The sequence below is a fragment of the Balaenoptera acutorostrata genome, chromosome 4 (assembly GCF_949987535.1).
Source record: "Balaenoptera acutorostrata chromosome 4, mBalAcu1.1, whole genome shotgun sequence".
NCBI lineage: Eukaryota > Metazoa > Chordata > Mammalia > Artiodactyla > Balaenopteridae > Balaenoptera > Balaenoptera acutorostrata.
The window spans coordinates 120,777,815-120,796,495 of NC_080067.1; the positions used below are offsets into that span (position 1 = coordinate 120,777,815).

Below are 18,681 nucleotides of genomic sequence, written 5' to 3' on the forward strand. Positions count from 1 at the left end.
CTAGAGGCAGCTCATGCAGGGCCACAAAAGCCAACTGTTAAATTTTCAGGTATTTTGTGAGTCTGTTGATAAATTATATACATTTACAATTGGTACTGAAGCTGAAACAGTTTTCAGTTTGAAGAATATAATTTAGATGAGAAATAGTTTAACAGTAGATCACACATTAGAGATGACGACAATAAATGTATTGGGAAAAGAATTAGCATACTGGGATTCAACTCCATTTGGTAAATCATGATTGAACTGCAACCACAGACTGACTACAGATAACAAGAGTTTTGCAAAAATCCGTGAAAGCATGCTGAAATATGAGATTCACGATAAAAGGTATTACGTATTCTATTATTTGTAAATTGGTGTTGCACATCCTTCACATCAGTAAAATTTACAATAAATAAATACTTACATGCACGCACAATTTTATTTTGGAAGTTGTCTATTAAACATTTACCAGCACATCTCTGATTAGCAGCCACTGCCTACAGACATACATACAAATGCAATAACAACAATAAAACTTCAAAGACACCCTCCCAGATGGTAAAAACTTCATAGTTTATCATCCAAGGCTTTCCATATAGCCTTCCTTTCCAAACTTTCAGTTTCTTCATGTAGACCTTCAGCTCCTGTCCTCACTATTCTAGTTACCATTCAGCAGAGCTCTCTTACAGGTTCCAGTCTTTCATCTTTGTTCCCACCACTCTCCCAGACTGAACTGATCTATCTTCCTCCCCACCAGTCAATTTCTACTCATCTTTCAAGAATCTGTTCAAGTCCTCCCTTCTCCCCAGAATTTATTCAGAACTGTTAATCAACACTGGCTTGGATTTCTAGCCATCACTCAGTGTCTATGCCATGTTTCCAGGCATAGGGGTTGGAGTATATAAAACACGCTTATTGTTCTCTGTTCTACTAATAGACTCACTTGATCTATCCCCATGGTCATGGTAACAGCAGAGTGGACCAGGATAGGCTCTCACTCATAAGCTCTGCCATGCTAATCCACATTCTTTCTCTCACTCTCTCTCCCCAAACTGTTGGTAGCGGCCACTGGAACTAAGAGGCCATAATTTTGCAACTTGCATGGGGTCATTTCAAACTACAGGTGAAATGTATAAACAGAGAGAGCAGAGGCACCAACAGGCAGAAAGAAACAGGGCACAGAGAGAACACTGTGCTTCTTACAGAAGACTACAACCTTGTTTTTCAACTTCACTACTTTCAACTTCACTTTTTGTCCTTGAATTTCATGAAATAATGAGAGCATCTTTGCCAATAAACCAGCTTTTTACATGAGCAATTTTTAGTTGTTTTTTATTACTTGTAACCAAAAGATGCATGAACAGAACAAACAGAAATGTCCTTGGTTCTCTATAATTCATTGGATTCCCCTCAGATACTAGCAGAGTAGAATTTTAATTGGTTGATTGCATAGGGGTTAGGGAGGGAACACTAGTTCACTACTGTTCATTTCTATTATATGCTTTCTGACCAGTTGGGTACCAGTTGGGGCCACCATGACGGCTTGAAAAATATGTGGGAAAGCCTAGTAAAAATAAGTCAGGTGCATTTATAGGATTGTAACAAAATGTAGCTCTGGCCTGTTCCCAGAATCAGTGAATGGAGAAATAAAACACAGAAGAGAGACTGCATTTGTGACCTTTCATTCTCCCATATGCAAGAGTAGTTGAGAATACTTTCTATTTCATACTTTGGGTTTAAATGGCCAATTTGCTTCATGATACAATAAGATTTAAAAATTTGCTCTGTTGTCATATATGTTTCTAATGTTTTCAGATTGGGCAAAATAAACCATTTTCATAGATTAAAAAATGTCTTGGGGCTTCCCTGGTGGTGCAGTGGTTGAGAATCTGCCTGCTGATGCAGGGGACACGGGTTCGAGCCCTGGTCTGGGAAGATCCCACATGCCGCGGAGCAACTAGGCCCGTGAGCCACAATTACTGAGCCTGCGCGTCTGGAGCCTGTGCTCCCGCAACAAGAGAGTCCACGATAATGAGAGGCCCGCACACCGCGATGAAGAGTGGCCCCCGCTTGCCGCAACTAGAGAAAGCCCTCGCACAGAAACGAAGACCCAACACAGCCATAAATACATAAATAAATAAAAATAAATAAAAACCCAAAAAGTTAAAAAAAAATGTCTTGTATAATTTTAGATTAGCATTAATTATTTCCTTGGTTCCAATCTAAAAATAAGTCAAAATTCTACAGTATGGGTCTGACTTTCTCTTCCACAGATAATGCGTTTTGACACAAAATGCATTGTTCTTATTATACTGTTAAAATGAAAATCTTTGCATTAAAATTTCTTGATGTCATGCATATATGCATTATGCAATATAATCCTAGTATGCAATGGACCAACATGACTACAAAGTATAAGTATTTCTTGTTATTCAACTTTGTCCAGCCACAGCAAAAACATAAAAATAAATTAAAAGCTATGGGAAAAAAAGCACTGCTCTGAAAACATTGAAATGGAAATTAACACTAAAATATCACTTAAGCTTTGATGTGAATGCCTGAAATATAAAATATTTCAATTGTCAGGTCTTACAGGTCAGATAATTTTGATACTGCATCTCCTCTAAATTTCAGTCACAAATAAAATCACATATTTGCTATAGTTCTAAGAGGAAAAAAGATCGATCTTCTGAATTAACAGGACTAAGAAGTGTGTGTACTTGTGTAGATTGAAAAGGATGAAAATTTCAGTTACAGCACTAAAACCGTATGTGCTGTAAAGCTATACTGCAATGATTTTTTATTAAAAAGATAGCATTTGTCTTGTTGTGCTTTCTTGGTAACTCACAATAGTTTCTTTTTCCTGGAATGAGATATCACAGTAAAGATTTCAATGATAAAATAAATGCCAAGTTTTTAATGAAAAACCAGCTCAGCTCAACTCAGCCAAAAAAATGGCTAATAGTTGCCTGTAAGGTTAAAAATAGAATATAAAATTAATCTTTTTATATCAAAGATCAACGCAAGCTGAATAGTCAAAATTATTCTCCTTATTAACCATTATCTTTAATGATTTATTGCATTGTTTATTGATAGTTTAAATTATTCCAGTGAGGTAATTAGTGGTCCTTGCAAACACAATGAAGCTGACTAAATGATTCAGGTGAGATGAGTCAGCAATGGACCAGGTGCAGAAACTGCAAACCTTGCAGCTGGGAAAATTATGGTTTATAAATTAACAACTTGCTGTCATTTCCTTATCTTTCCCTTATTGCCAGTGGGAGTCAGCAGGCTGTCCACTCCAGGCAACAGCTAGTTTTTCTTTCTTCTGGGATTGGAACCTTTTGTCTACCTGTGGTGACATTTCTTAGGAGAATGTTAGAGCCAAGGCCAAACATAGGAAGAAATTCTGTTAGCTGTGATGTCATGCTGTGGAAAGGTGGGTGCATGGGCAGAGCTGACAAACCCTGAACTACATTATCAAGGGAGTGTTTCTTTCCACCGACTCCCCCCAAACCCCATCCTTATGACTTCACACACACAAACATACACACACAGAGTGTTCATATTTATCTCCAGGAAATATACAAAAGAAAACTAAGCTCTCTATCTAAGAAACCTCCTCAGCATTTTCTAAAGTTGATAGAAATAATTTGATGGTGATAAATAAGAAGCAAAAGAAGAAAAAAAATAAACGCTTTGTATTACCAGCGTGGTAGGCCAGCTGTTTTAGTAATGTAAAAATACATTTATGTGTAAACCAAGTTTTAAAGTATGAGATTATAATTAATTTTCAACATTGTTCTAACTTTTTTTTTTTTTAAGAAATTCACGTTCTTTTATTTATTTATTTATTTATGACTGTGTTGAGTCCTCGTTTCTGTGCGAGGGCTTTCTCTAGTTGCGGCAAGCGGGGACCACTCTTCATCGCGGTGCGCGGGCCTCTCACCATCGCGGCCTCTCTTGTTGCGGAGCACAGGCTCCAGACGTGCAGGCTCAGTAATTGTGGCTCACGGGCCCAGTTGCTCCGTGGCATGTGGGATCTTCCCAGACCAGGGCTCAAACCTGTGTCCCCTGCATTGGCAGGCAGACTCTCAACCACTGCGCCACCAGGGAAGCCCTGTTCTAACTTTTAATGTAGAATACTTTTGCAAATTGATATTTATTTTTCAACCTAGATGGGACACTCTCTAAAATTTCACATGCATTATCTAATACCAAAATCAGAAAGCCAGCAAGAACTTATCCCATGACTAAAACCACACACTTTCTAAGGACATAAGAATAACCATTGACCAATCTAATATTCTCTTCACTAGATCGTCTCTGCACATTTTAGGCCTTCCTACCTCAACGTTTTGCTCATACCATTCCACTCACACTCTCCCATTTCCTCCAAAAAAAATTCTGCCCATCTTTCAAGATTTGATTTAAATCCCAGTTCTTCTACAATATCTCCACTGATCGTCATTGTCCGGAGTTATTCCAGAGTTACTATTTCTTTGCTTGAATATCTGTGCTAATTATCTCCCAAGTATTAGAGAGACTGGTACCCTTAGGCGACACCAAGCTGGTGTAGAATAAGATAGGAAATTAGCGGGCACAGATATTCAAGTAAATAAATATATTATAGATGATTTTCATATCTTGCTTGTGCTATCCCAGTTCTAACTCAACTCTTAAAGAACCATGAAAAACTCTTATTTTATGAGCCTCATTTTTTCTCATTTGTAAAATGAGGGGCAGAAGTAAAAGATCTACAAGATCTCCCCCCAGTTAAAAATATGTTGTTACTGAATTATTAATACATTCACACATTCATTCTTTCAGCACTTACTTAGCTCTTGTTACATGCCAATCAGGTTAATAAGCTCTATAGACACAAATATGTTATGACACTACCCTGGAGGAACTACTTTTCAGGAAGGACCACAGTGAGGTAGGGGTATATGAAATTATGTACTATAGGATATATCCACGCATTGAAGTATTTTAAAAGTAAGAGGTGTGTAATCAATAATGCAGTGTCTAACTCATCCTGTGAATTTCAGGAAAGATTCTCAGAGAATATAGTGCTCTAGCTGAGACTGTACAGATGAAAAGCAGGTGTTCCCTTCAGAGAAAGTAGAGAAGGACCTTCCAAGTAGAGGGACCAGTAAGGACAGAGGCACAGAGTAGAGGTAGAGAGGGATATTAGGTAAAACTGTGATAAGTTTGGAGTTATATTACATCAATCACAGTTGAAAATGGACAATATCATATATTTCAACCTAATATAACCTTATCAATTATTTATTTTAAACTTTTGGTATTTGCTGTTCTGTGTTGCGTGTATGTCTTAATTCTGTAACTACTTTGAAAGCTTGCGGCATGAAAGGTCCATTTCTTATATAAGAAAGTCATTTAATTGGACATAGTAGCTTCTCAATAAATATGTAATTAATATGACATGATAATTCATTTAGACTTTAAAAAATAATTTATCTGAATGACATCATAGAGACTAAATAGTAAGGTTAAATAAATCTTGCTTAAAAATATAGCATCCTGGGCTTCCCTGGTGGCGCAGTGGTTGAGAATCTGCCTGCCAATGCAGGGGACACGGGTTCGAGCCCTGGTCTGGGAAGATCCCACATGCCGCGGAGCAACTGGGCCCGTGAGCCACAACTACTGAGCCTGCGCGTCTGGAGCCTGTGCTCCGCAACAAGAGAGGCCGCGACAGTGAAAGGCCCGCGCACCGCGATGAAGAGTGGCCTCCGCTTGCCACAACTAGAGAAAGCCCTCACATAGAAACGAAGACGCAACACAGCCAAAAAGATAAAATAAATGAATAAATAAATAAATAAATAAGTTAGGAGCTCTTTAAAAAAAAAAAAATCATGAGATACCTAAGAATAAATCCAACAAAGGAGATGAGAGGGATATAAAATGAAAATTATTAAAAAAAATATAGCCTCCTCATTTACTTAACTACCATATATTTTGATGATTTTTGCCTAGTAAGTAAATAATAGAAAAAGTAGTTACTTGCATTACACTGCATAGCATAGCATTACATTGCATTTATCCCAGGAAATCTGCTTTTGTAATCATTTAACTTCTAGATTGTACAATTCTGACTGCCACAGAGAATATACTTACACTATGTATGGGGCACCTGGGAACTGGTAAATAATGAAAAATAGTAATTTACATAAAAGACCCAATGATAGCCTTTCAGTGGCAATCATATCTCTAAAAGTGAGCAAAGTGTTATATTCAAAGGGTACTTGGGTATTCATAAAATGAGGGCACATTATTTTCTAAGCCTTCTACGCTTTTATAAAAAGTCGTATAATTATATAATGATAGGCTGACACGTTCATGAAAAATAGGTGCAAATCACTGTGAGTGTCCAATCAGTGCCACGCCCTTCAGCAATAAAGATGGAGCAATTCAATGAGGGGAGGTCAGGAAAATGCAAAGAAACACATTAGCTATGTTTTGCAGGAAAACATTAAGATAATCACTTTAAAATTCATGCTTGAAATGCAGTTCTATTTAAATAATTCCGTGATTCAATATCACTGGACTGACTGTAATTGTTGACACAGCAGTTTGGGAACAGATTGATTCCAGAGTCATCCTTCTATCTTAGGAAGACATGGCAAAGACATTTTAAAAAATGTGTGCTGAATGCCCACCATATGCAAAATTTGTGCCAGGAACAGCTTAAGATGCAAAGGTAACTAAGACATAATCGCCTTGTAGGGCAGAAAGATACATATTAGCTATAAATGCCTTCTTAGCTTCATGTCTATTTCTGGGGAAGACTGTCTTGACATTAAAAGATATAATGGGTATAGTAGGGAAGTAAAAGTTGTAAAATACCAAATATAAGAACCTGCCAGTCCCACATCTTATTCTACACCAACTTGATTTTGCTTTCAGATACCAGTACCATAAAATTGCATATAGGCTATTGGGCAGTTAAACTAATACTGCATTAGGTAAATGGCTTCTTAACTTTCGTGACTAGTCTGCCAATGTTGGCATATTCTACGGTGCTGCCTCAGCATTTAAAATTACTAGAAGAGTATAAACCGAAGTGCCCATTAAATGCAAGAATACAAATCAGCACATGAATCTAATTTCTCATGATATTATTTCTAATTCATTCAAATGAATTTTGATGAACTGCAAATTAGAGTCTAAATTAATGGGATTAATGTACAAAGGGAGATAATATCTTTAACAGCAAATATTCTTTTTTTTAAATTTTAAATTATTTAAGTTTTCTATAATTTATTTGTTCATTATAATAAAATTTTTACTTTACTGAAAATAGGAGAATCAATGAATTATTTTTAAACCCTATTGATCCACTTTCATTTTTCCATTTCTTCTTGTCTTTTTCATCTTTTATATCCACTTCAATTAACTTGTTTTTATAGTTTTTAACAGTGTTATGATGCTCACTAGTTCAATGCTTTCGGTTATTAAAACCTGAGGCCCATTTAAAAAGTACATGCATAGAACATTTTCCTGAAATCATTAAACAAAATCTTGATTATATGAGCTAACCTTTACATTAAGCCTTTATCATTATGAAATACTCTTACAAACAAATTCATACTGAAGTTGCATCATCCTCTGCATAATGCTGAATATGGCAACAGAAATAAAAGATGCTATACAGGGTCAGATAGGTAAAATGAGATAAAACTTGAAACCTCTCTGGATGTTTGCTATGATGTAGATATCAATGGGATAGATAATTATATAAAACATAAATCTATCAAAATAACAAAATTTTAAAAAACAGATAGTACTAAATATTTACATAAAACAAATGCCCTGTGATATTTCTAGAGACACCTAATCCACAAAATAATCCTGTTTAACAGATTACAAAACTAAGGCTCAGAGGGGTAAAAGAGCATGCCCATGGAGCAAATTACAGTGGAGGCCAGCTTTCATCTTGCATCTATGTGATTGAAAAAGCCTGTGATTTTTTTTTTTTTTTTTTTACTTTCTATGTTATATTGTCTCATCTTTAGACAAATTTAAATAATTATAGAGACCGAGGTGGGAAGAAAGGTGAATTGAAAATTCTAATGGGAGTTTGACATTTAGTTTGCAGGACTAGGCATATAACCACATATTAAAGGTAAATTGTCAATGGGGAAAAAAATGTACCTAAATCTACTTAGATTAGACTAAGGCAATAATGCAGTCTCAGAGTACCACAATGTAGCATGCAATAAGGGACACATTCTAGAATGTCTCATTTTCCAAACTTATCTCTAAACAATCTCCACTCTTCATTTTAGAAGGGCATCTCCAAATCAATGGAATCTGGTAGACTGAAAGAAACCTCAAGCACAACAGGAGTTAACAAACAGGACATATTTTCTATATGAATATCTGACCAGTTTAATTTCCTTTTAAAAACTGAATCACAGTGACAGACAACACATTTGGTAAAGCTTCAAACCGCCTGTTTGGCTGAAATCATTACTGGAGCAGGTGGCTTTTATTCTGTTGGACGTTTCCCAGTTGTACAGCTGCTAAATGGGAAGTAAAGAAAGCAGCCACTCCCAGAAGGATGTGTGCCCAGGAAATCTGGCCTTTGGTAGAGCCAATCCCATGAAATGTGAAGGCTTCTTTCTGAATAGCTAGAGACAGACCAAAATACACCTTTTAATTTTATTTCATTTTGAGAGACACACCATACATAATATCACATGCATACGTATATTCAGACTTATTTAAATGTATTTTTGAAAAATGACTTTTCAGACATACTGACTTGACTAACAAAAAGTAGCCTGTAAAATATTTACCTTAAATATTTACTTAATACAACTCCTTTGTACTAGAAATGTATGGAAGCTGAGATCATGCTTCATTTTGTGGCCTTCTCTTCCATCTCACCAACATCAGGCTTTTATATAAGATCAAATTAAAAATTAAGGAAATGAGTTTTTTTAAAGAAATTGGGGTGGGGATATTTTGAATATTTAACAGAGATCAATAGTTCTTAGGTATTTAGTATTAAAAAATTATCCTGGATACTTGTTTAAAATGCATATTGCCGATTCATCCTGTTCCTTGAGACTTAGATTCTGAAGGTGTGGATTTGGGCACAGTAATCTTAATTTTTAATCATTTCTCCAACTCCATTTTCAGGAAGACCATATGGAGAGCATACTTGAGAAATACCAGCCTGAGAAGGCAACTCAAAAACTCCAGTCCTAGCATAGAAATATAGTCATTTTAGCGGAGTGTTTGGTTTTATTTCCTTTTTAACAAATATCAATTTATTTATAATGATATTTCATATTAAACTCTATTAAACAGATAAAGTTTTCAATTCCAAACAGCAGGGTTTCAAAGCTATGTGCACTGTAGCTTTCATTTTTATTGTCATAGTAAATGACCACCTAATATTTTTTATATTGTGAGATGGGTTTTTTTGCAGAAGGCAGAAGCAGAAAGTGCTAGAAATAAGTTGCTTATAATACAGAGTTCCATTTCTTCTGTCACATACCACACTATGGTTATAACATTTATGCTCATGTAGTATTTGTTTCTTTTTTTTTTAAATTTTCATAGTAATATATGTTCTCATGTTCAATTCATTTTATTATTACTCTACTTATGACAGGTAAGTGTTTACAGATATCACCGTTAATTAACTTCTCTATTCTTCCGTTTTCTTATTTCTACGAAGAACATGCTAGTATTACCATTTAGGTGAGGATTAAATGAGATAGTATATGTGAAACACATATCTGTGTTCAATACTTGATAGTTATTGTTAAAAATATTTATTATTAGCATGTTAGAAGGTCAATGTAGCTCTGTAAGCTGACAAAGTATAATTTAAGCTTTTCTATGATAGGGCATTACTGAAACCACACATTTATGTTTATGTTAACTTAGAAGACCTTTACAGTATCTGTCTATATAGTACTGGCACAAAAACAGAACTACAGATCAATGGAATGGGATAGAAAGCCCAGAGATAAACCCACGCACATATGGTCACCTTATCTTTGATAAAGGAGGCAAGCATATACAGTGGAGAAAAGACAGCCTCTTCAATAAGTGGTGCTGGGAAAACTGGAGAGCTACATGTAGAAGAATGAAATTAGAACACTTCCTAACAACATACACAAAAATAAACTCAAAATGGATTAAAGACCTAAATGTAAGGCCAGACACTATCAAACTCTTAGAGGAAAACTTAGGCAGAACACTCTATGACATAAATCACAGCAAGATCCTTTTTGACCCACCTCCTAGAGAAATGGAAATAAAAGCAAAAATAAACAAATGAGACCTAATAAAACTTAAAAGCTTTTGCACAGCAAAGGAAACCATAAAAAGATGAAAAGACAACCCACAGAATGGGAGAAAATATTTGCAAACGAAGCAACTGACAAAGGATTAATCTCCAAAATATACAAGCAGCTCATGCAGCTCAATATCAAAAAAACAAACAACCCAATCCAAAAATGGGCAGAAGACCTAAATAGACATTTCTCCAAAGAAGATATACAGATTGCCAACAAACACATGAAAGGATGCTCAATATCACTAATCATTAGAGAAATGCAAATCAAAACTACAATGAGGTATCACCTCACACCAGTCAGAATGGCCATCATCAAAAATCTACAAACAATACATGCTGGAGAGGGTGTGGAGAAAAGGGAACCCTCCTGCACTGCTGGTGGGAATGTAAATTGATACAGCCACTATGGAGAACAGTATGGAGGTTCCTTAAAAAACTAAAAATAGAACTACCATATGACCCAGAAATCCCACTACTGGGCATATACCCTGAGAAAACCATAATTCAAAATGAGTCATGTACCACAATGTTCACTGAAGCACTATTTACAATAGCCAGGACATGGAAGCAACCTAAGTGTCCATCAACAAATGAATGGATAGAGAAGATGTGGCACATATATACAATGGAATATTACTCAGCCATAAAAAGAAACGAAATTGAGTTATTTGTAGTGAGGTGGATGGACCTAGAGTCTGTCATACAGAGTGAAGTCAGAAAGAGAAAATCAAATACCGTATGCTAACACATATATATGGAATCTAAAAAAAAAAAAATGGTTCTGATGAACCTAGGCACAGGTCAGGAATAAAGACGCAGACGTAGAGAATGGACTTGAGGACACGGGGAGGGGGAAGGGTAAGCTGGGACGAAGTGAGAGTGGCATTGACATATGCACAATACCAAATGTAAAGTAGATACCTAGTGGGAGGCAGTCTCATAGCAGAGGGAGATCAGCTCTTTGTGACCACCTAGAGGGGTGGGATAGGGTGAGTGGGAGGGAGACACAAGAGGGAGGGGATATGGGGATATATGTATGCATATAGCTGACTCACTTTGTTATACAGCAGAAACTAACACAACATTGTAAAGCAATTATACTCCTATAAAGATGTTTAAAATAAATAAATAAATAAATGAAAACAACACATTATTTACTAGCTCTTGGAAAATGTAGGTTGGGCCTTTCCCTTCTAAATCTCATAACTCCTAGTAAAACAATAATTTCCATAAAAGTATCAGTCATATGAATGTACGAATCAGAATACTTTTCTTCATGGTTCTTTCTTTCACGTCAAACAATATTCCGAATTGTGACTCTCCAAGAAAAACAAGAAAATGAGAAATATACTTGGAAATGAGTAAGTTGTAAAATTTAGAAGAATTAAGTTAATTCTTAAGTATCTTTGGTAAGCTGAGCCATGAATAATAAAAAATTACCTTATAATTCAAAAGGTTACTATTTATATCTGCAATAAAAATGTACACTTGTTTTGGGATATGGATGTAGCTGATAAGTTGGAAAGTTATTGTGCTGTGTAAGAATATAGTCCAAAAAATGAGGAGAAGCTGATTAAAAAAGCACCAACTGCTTTTTAATACTATAAAAAGTATATAGTATTGAAAATGTGCTTACCCTGCAGTAAAAACATTGGGAAGCTTTGATTTTGCTCGGTATGTAATGAATTTGTCCTTTAGCATTGAATGTCCTTCACATCATTTTTTTTTAATTGTTATTTATTTATTTATTTATTTTTGGCTGTGTTGGGTCTTTGTTTCTGCGCGAGGGCTTTCTCCAGTTGTGGCAAGCGGGGGCCACTCTTCATCGCGGTGCACAGGGCCTCTCACTATCGTGGCCTCTCTTGTTGCGGAGCACAGGCTCCAGACGCGCAGGCTCAGCAGTTGTGGCTCACGGGCCCAGTTGCTCCGCAGCATGTGGGATCCTCCCAGACCAGGGCTCGAACCCATGTCCCCTGCATCAGCAGGCAGATTCTCAACCACTGCACCACCAGGGAAGCCCCACATCATTTTAATTGCACCTAAATATTGCTATTTTTTTCTTCTTCTGTTGAGTTCCAATGATAAAGTATTGCTCAGGTACTATACCCATTCCATGCTAGACCAAGCTGGCATCTCTTCAGAGACACTAGAAGTGCCAAAAAGGCTGCTGTGACTTTTTCATATACCTCTCCACAAGTAAGAGAATCATATAATAATGTTAGTTTTAGTGGGTTACTAACATTGTTCAAGGTAAGATTTTAAAAAAAAACTTGAGGTAGTAAAAGGGTTTGTTAGTTCTGTTTGTACATTCATTCTTTCTTTTATCTTTTCTGCTGCCCCCAAAACACTTTAGGCAAATAATAAAGTCATTTATTTAATAAAAATATTAAAACTAAAAAAAAAATGTTTTAAACATGTTAAATGAGAAAATTATAAATATATTAACAATAAAGGCAATTAATGTATTTGCCATGATTATGCATTAAATTTAACCAAGTTTCCAGGAAAAAAAATGCATTGAATATATATTATCTCACAATAAAACATAATGCTAGTAAATTCATGTGATAATCTACCTGTTGTTGCTACCATTTTCTGAGTATGAAAATGTTATGATAGTGTAATTCGAAAACAGAAGGAAATATCATGGCATATCATGGCATTCTTTAGCTTGTTAATGAATTTACTAATATTTGAAGGTTTACAAAATATTGAATCCGTAAACTAGAAAGGCACGAATTAATGAGGTCTTTGAGGATTGGTCAAATAAGCATTCTATTCTGTCATTAAATGGTCTTGGTATATAATTAATGACTTGGGCAATGCAATAGGGAGCTTGATGCATTTATTATGTATGCTTTATTGAAGTTCTTAGAAATCTTGAAACTATACCCCACAGCATTTTCCACTGGGCACATAACCTAGGAAGAAAAGGGTATCTCTAAGCAGATTACTCCTTCTCTTTATGGTGTATTATTTTATCGTTTCCTTTCTTATGATCTCTCTAGTTTTTATTTTTTTTAATCAATGGATTGATGCAACATGAATATATAATAACAAAGAAGAAAGTAAAATGTTTTTGGCAAATCTTATAACTTACAAAAAATAAATCAAGAAAATATGGTTACCCTGCACTAAAAATATCGGGGAGCTTTGATTTTGCTTGATATGTAATGAATTTGTCCTTTAGCATTGAATGTCCTTCACATCATTTTAATTGCGCCTAAATATTGCTATTTTTTTCTTCTTCTGTTGAGTTCCAATGATAAATCCAATGTCCACTGAAAGAAAGGAAAGATGTCAGAGAAACAAATCCCAGACTTCCCAGCTGCTTGAAATTATCTAACATTCAACACGCACATAATGAACTTATTATGTTTGCTCACCTCCTGACCAAAACTGCCCATCCTCTGTACTCTATGTCTTGACAAATGACATCAAAGTGTAACTTTTACCCCAAATAGAACCTTGTAGTCATTGTTATATGTTCTCTTACTTTCCAAATATGTCTTAAAGTCCTGTTTTTCTTCCCCTAAAAAAACACATTAGGATCTACCTTCTCCTCTCAATCACTCTTGCCATTTCCTTATTATATTCTGCCTGGGCTATTTTAGAGGACTCTTAATAGTTTACCACCTCCAGTTCTGGCCATTCTCTGCTCCACATAGCTACCAGATTTATCTTTCTACAATACAGACATGATTATATCACCATTGATGGCTAGAGAATAGTATCCACACACACTCCTTAGAATACAATTCATTCAGTATGACTACCTGCCCAGGCTTAACTCCGGCCTCTCCCTTTGTTTCAGTAATTTTCAAAGCCATAACTTTGCTTTCCCACATCTCTCTGGCAAAGTTGAGCATCTGCTCTTCTGTTCTTCCATAACACTCTGTATTTCTCTAGTTCAGCACATAAAGCATCTGATACTAATTACAATAAGGGCAAACATATGCCCTGAATATCACTGGATGGCCCTCATGTTAAATATTCTCTTCTGTTTTCAGCCCATGGGTGGGGTCATCAGTCTTTATTTTTATTTAGAAAATATGGTCACCACACTTTGGGGCTTGTCCCACCAGACAGGCAGCTCCCTGAAGGCAGGGGTGGGGTCTTAGTAATCATGAACACTCAAAGGTTCATTGTTTAATTAAACCAAATTGGAAAAGGAATTCTCTATTTATACAAGTTGACGATAAAAGGAGCCACATGTAACAGATTATGTGCGATCTCAACACTGTCTGGAAATCTGTTCTCTTTCAACACAATTCATTGTTTCTCTACAAAACAATGTAAGCCAGTGTTCTCATTTTATCTTCAAACATTAATGTGAAAAAATGATCTTGCATCTTGAACTGTACCCTACGAAAATCATATATGTGATTATCTACCTCCTTTACCCACCCATATGACTGCATCTGGGCCCATTATCTTCCTTCTCTCATGACAACAGATGATCTGTCTGTGTGTCCAGATTAGAGCAACTTCTCCACTTTTGCCTAGCGCCCATCTCCTTTTGCCTACTCAAGGACATTGCTTCAGCAATTTCCCTCTCTCTTTCATGTATCATCAATTTCTCCCTCTTTACTAGATGATTTCCATAACACACAGACATGCATTTATTTATTCCACCTTAAAAACAAACAAAAAACCCCCTCTCTATTGTCTCCACTTTCCTCTCCTGATACTCTCCATCTCTCTGTTGCCTGGACTGAAGAACTGTAGTGTAACCTCCTTACTTACTGTCTCTTAGTTTCTCTTCTCCCATTCTCTCTTGAACCTCTTGCAGTAAAGACATCACCCCCACTATTCCAGCAAAATTACTCTTATAATGGTTACCAATGACCTCCATGTTGGTCAGTTCCTGTGGCTCATCTCCTTTCACGCTTCAGTAACGTCTGACACAGTTGAATGTTCTCTCCAACTTTAAACATTTATTTCACTTCACCTATGGCAAAACATATTCATTCCGCTTTCTGCCTACTATCTAACAGGTTTTTTCTCAGTCTTCTTTGCTAGGTCCTCTTCATCTTCTCAACCTTTAAAAATAAAGTGACCCAAAGCCTAGTCTTAGCATTTCTTCCACCTCCACGGACTCTATGTAGAGTCCTATCAAATCTGATGACTTTACTACATGTATGCTCATATCCAAATTTATATGCCCAAGCCAGACTTCTTCCCTGGACTCACTCCTCCAACTGCCTACTTGACATCTACATTTTTAGATGTCAAAGAGACAAGACAAATTTGACTTGCTCATAAAGTCTTCACTTCTCACAGTCTTTCCATCTCATTAAATGGCAATTCCCTTCTTCCAGTTAAGCTGATAATAGTTGATTCTTCCTTGGCTCTTGCCCTTTTCTCATAACCTCACATAAAGTGATCTAATCCTGATGGTTTTAATTTCAAAACGTACCAGACTCTAATCACCTTGCAGCACTTCCACTGCCTCCACCTGGTTAGCTCTCACCTGGATCATAGTAACTTATCTCCTTGTTTCAGTCCTGATTTGTAAAATTCTCAACTAAATGCCAAGAGTGATCTTTTTTAAAACATAATAGACCATGTCTCTTCCTTCTTCAAAACTTTGAATGGACTGCCTCACTTAACATAGAAGCCGAAGCCCTCAAGGGACTACATGACCTGGCCTCAGCCAGTGGCCTCTGCTCACCACTCTTAACTCAACTCATCCTGCACACCCTACCTTATTCTTGCTCAAGCTCCATTCACAGTAACCTCCTGGCACTTTCTGACTTGGGACCCTCTTCCTAGAACATATTCTACCCCCACCCCTCATTTCCACAAACTAGTTTGTTTTTGTTTGTTTGTTTATTTTCGTTTTTAATTTCCATTAGGGCTTCACTCAGAATTCACCTTCTCAGGCAAACCTCCCCAGGCCACTTTATCTAAGATTGGAACCTCTCAGATGCCCCCACCCAACCCAAACACACACTTTTTTTCCAGTTCATGTTTTTTCTCTTTGTTATGCAACTTGATTACCCAAATAATATATTTTATTTGCTTGTTTGTTGTTTATATCCACGGGTAGAAAGAAAGCTCCATTTTGGTCTCTTTTGTTCCTTTCTGGATTCCCAGGGCCTAGAAAAGTGTTGGGCTCAAAAGTTGTGCTTCATAATTTTTTTTTTTTTTAATGACTGAATAGAGTTCCAAGAATCCACTGCAGTTACTCATTCCCAGAAGGCCAAGAGGCATTAGTTACAGTGGGAGAGGAACACACTTCACTAGCGCAGTGTCCCAGGGCAGAGGCTAATGCTAAGTATAAAACAAGAAGTGTGGGGCTAGGCCAGGACTGAGCTAAGAGCCCCTAGGAAATGGATTAGGAAAGCATTTCTGGGATACGGTCCAGGCAGGATGAGACTTTCAAGCCCTTTTCAAAGACTTTCAGATCTTTTACTTAGAGAATCCTGGACTTGGCAGCTCAAAGATCACTCAGGCCTTGGGTATTCCAGGAACAAATACTTCTGGTTTGCGATTCCATTCTCACCAGTTACTGGGAGGAGGAAAACTGCAAGATTAAGTCGTGAAGCTGCAGTGCTCAAACAAGGGTTCTTCTCTACAGTCTGATTCAGTAGATCTTGGGGATGGAGGGGTCTCTGGAGTCTTCACTTTTAGCAAACAACCCTGCATAAAGCAAATGTCATGTGTTGTGTGTCTTTATAACACATGTGTCATAACCACAATTTAAGCTACACTGGTTTAAAGCTCAGCAGCTCAGTTCCTTCTGTACTTGAACTTGTCCCCTCTTGGTTTTCCAACAGGCAGTTCCCAGGAAGCCCTCTAGGTGTCAATCTCCAGGTAGAAGCTTGCTGTGACTGGTGTGGCCATTTCTTCCTTTTGTCAGGGATGTGGATTAAAGAACCTATAATTGTCTTTGGCTTGCTGGGCTCACTTTAGTCAAATGATCACACACACACTGCCTGCAAAATCCTTTTAGAACTTCCGGAAACTTAACCAGTGAGGATTCCATGTGAGTTAATAGCTCTCCTCTTCTAAATCAGAAACATCACTGGAAGGTATGAAGCTATTGGTCAACCACATATTAATATAAATTAGGTTTTTTTTCTAATAGCCAGCCAAAATCGACAACACTAAAGTGAGGAGGAGGATAAATGTAATTTGAACATTCAAACTTGATATATCAGGTTTGGATGAAAACATTAAAGGATGTGCAATTCAGTATCTTTTTCTTCTTTCCTCCTTATAAAGTTATCTGGTAAGCCTTGCTATATCAATGCATAAAGAAAGGCCTTCTTCGTTCTTTGTATGGCTCAAAATAAGATATAAAATAACTTTTTTAGTGATTCTCCTATTGACTTGATCCTGTTTAGGTTGATGCCTACCTTTTGCCATAATACATAAATTTACACATATAGTGCTATTTTACACACATACATATATTTATCTGAAATATACATTTACAAAAGTAAATGCTGGATCTAAAACTACTTTAATTCATATTGTTAAATTGTCCTTAATAAAGGTTTTATTAATTTGTACCCACAACATTGCACTAGCAATGCATGAGAGGGCCTCTGGGATGACTTTGGATAAGCATGCAAGTAGCCTGTGGGCACTTTTTTCCTGTGGAGACAGGGATGAATGGGCATCAGGAGTTAGGAGAACCCTAAAAGTGGTGCTAAACTAGTTTTAGTTTTGCTCTGTGGTTATGAGAAACTACAAATTACTTAACATTTTATTATACTGTATGTAACACAGTCACCTCTGAGTCAGCCCCTGCCAGCACTATTACAGACCAAGGAAATGAACTATAGATTTTTCTAATACACTTCTAAATGAAATTTAAAGACTAATAATTAGAATAAGAATTTTAGAGATGGAAGCTTTATATTAAGGGTGGGTAATTTAAATATTAATACATACACTAAAAACTTGGGTATATAGAAACAGATCCCACAGACAGATGTATTAATCCATTTATCTGTCATGTTTCAAGAACTTTTGAAGACTACTGCATTCAATGTTAATTCAAAACCAACTTCAGTAAACTAGTAGGAGCTCATATCTAACATCTTCAGGCAGTTACCTTTCTGGCAGAGCACGTAAATTAGTTATTGCATCAATTTACTGAACCCTTAGAAGATAACCCAATTAAGGATGCGAAGGTTAGCATGTATAAATTTAACTACATAAGGAGTAGTTTCTGGTTAACATGTATTTTTATTCTGCTATTCTAAATATGAACATCTCTGGACTTCAATTCAAATCTTCATATTGAAAAACCATGTGAGCAGAATTAGCGTATGTGTATGTGGGCAGCAAGGGAGGTACATACATGTTACATATTATTCACTTTGGTCCTTTCCTTGGCC

The 18,681-nt window shown here is 36.5% G+C and overlaps 1 protein-coding gene across 1 annotated transcript in view; it reads right to left on the reverse strand.

Moving 5' to 3' along the window:
• ROBO2 (roundabout guidance receptor 2) overlaps positions 1-18,681 on the reverse strand; it is a 573,165-nt gene that overhangs the window by 205,516 nt on the left and 348,968 nt on the right. The window lies entirely within an intron of this gene.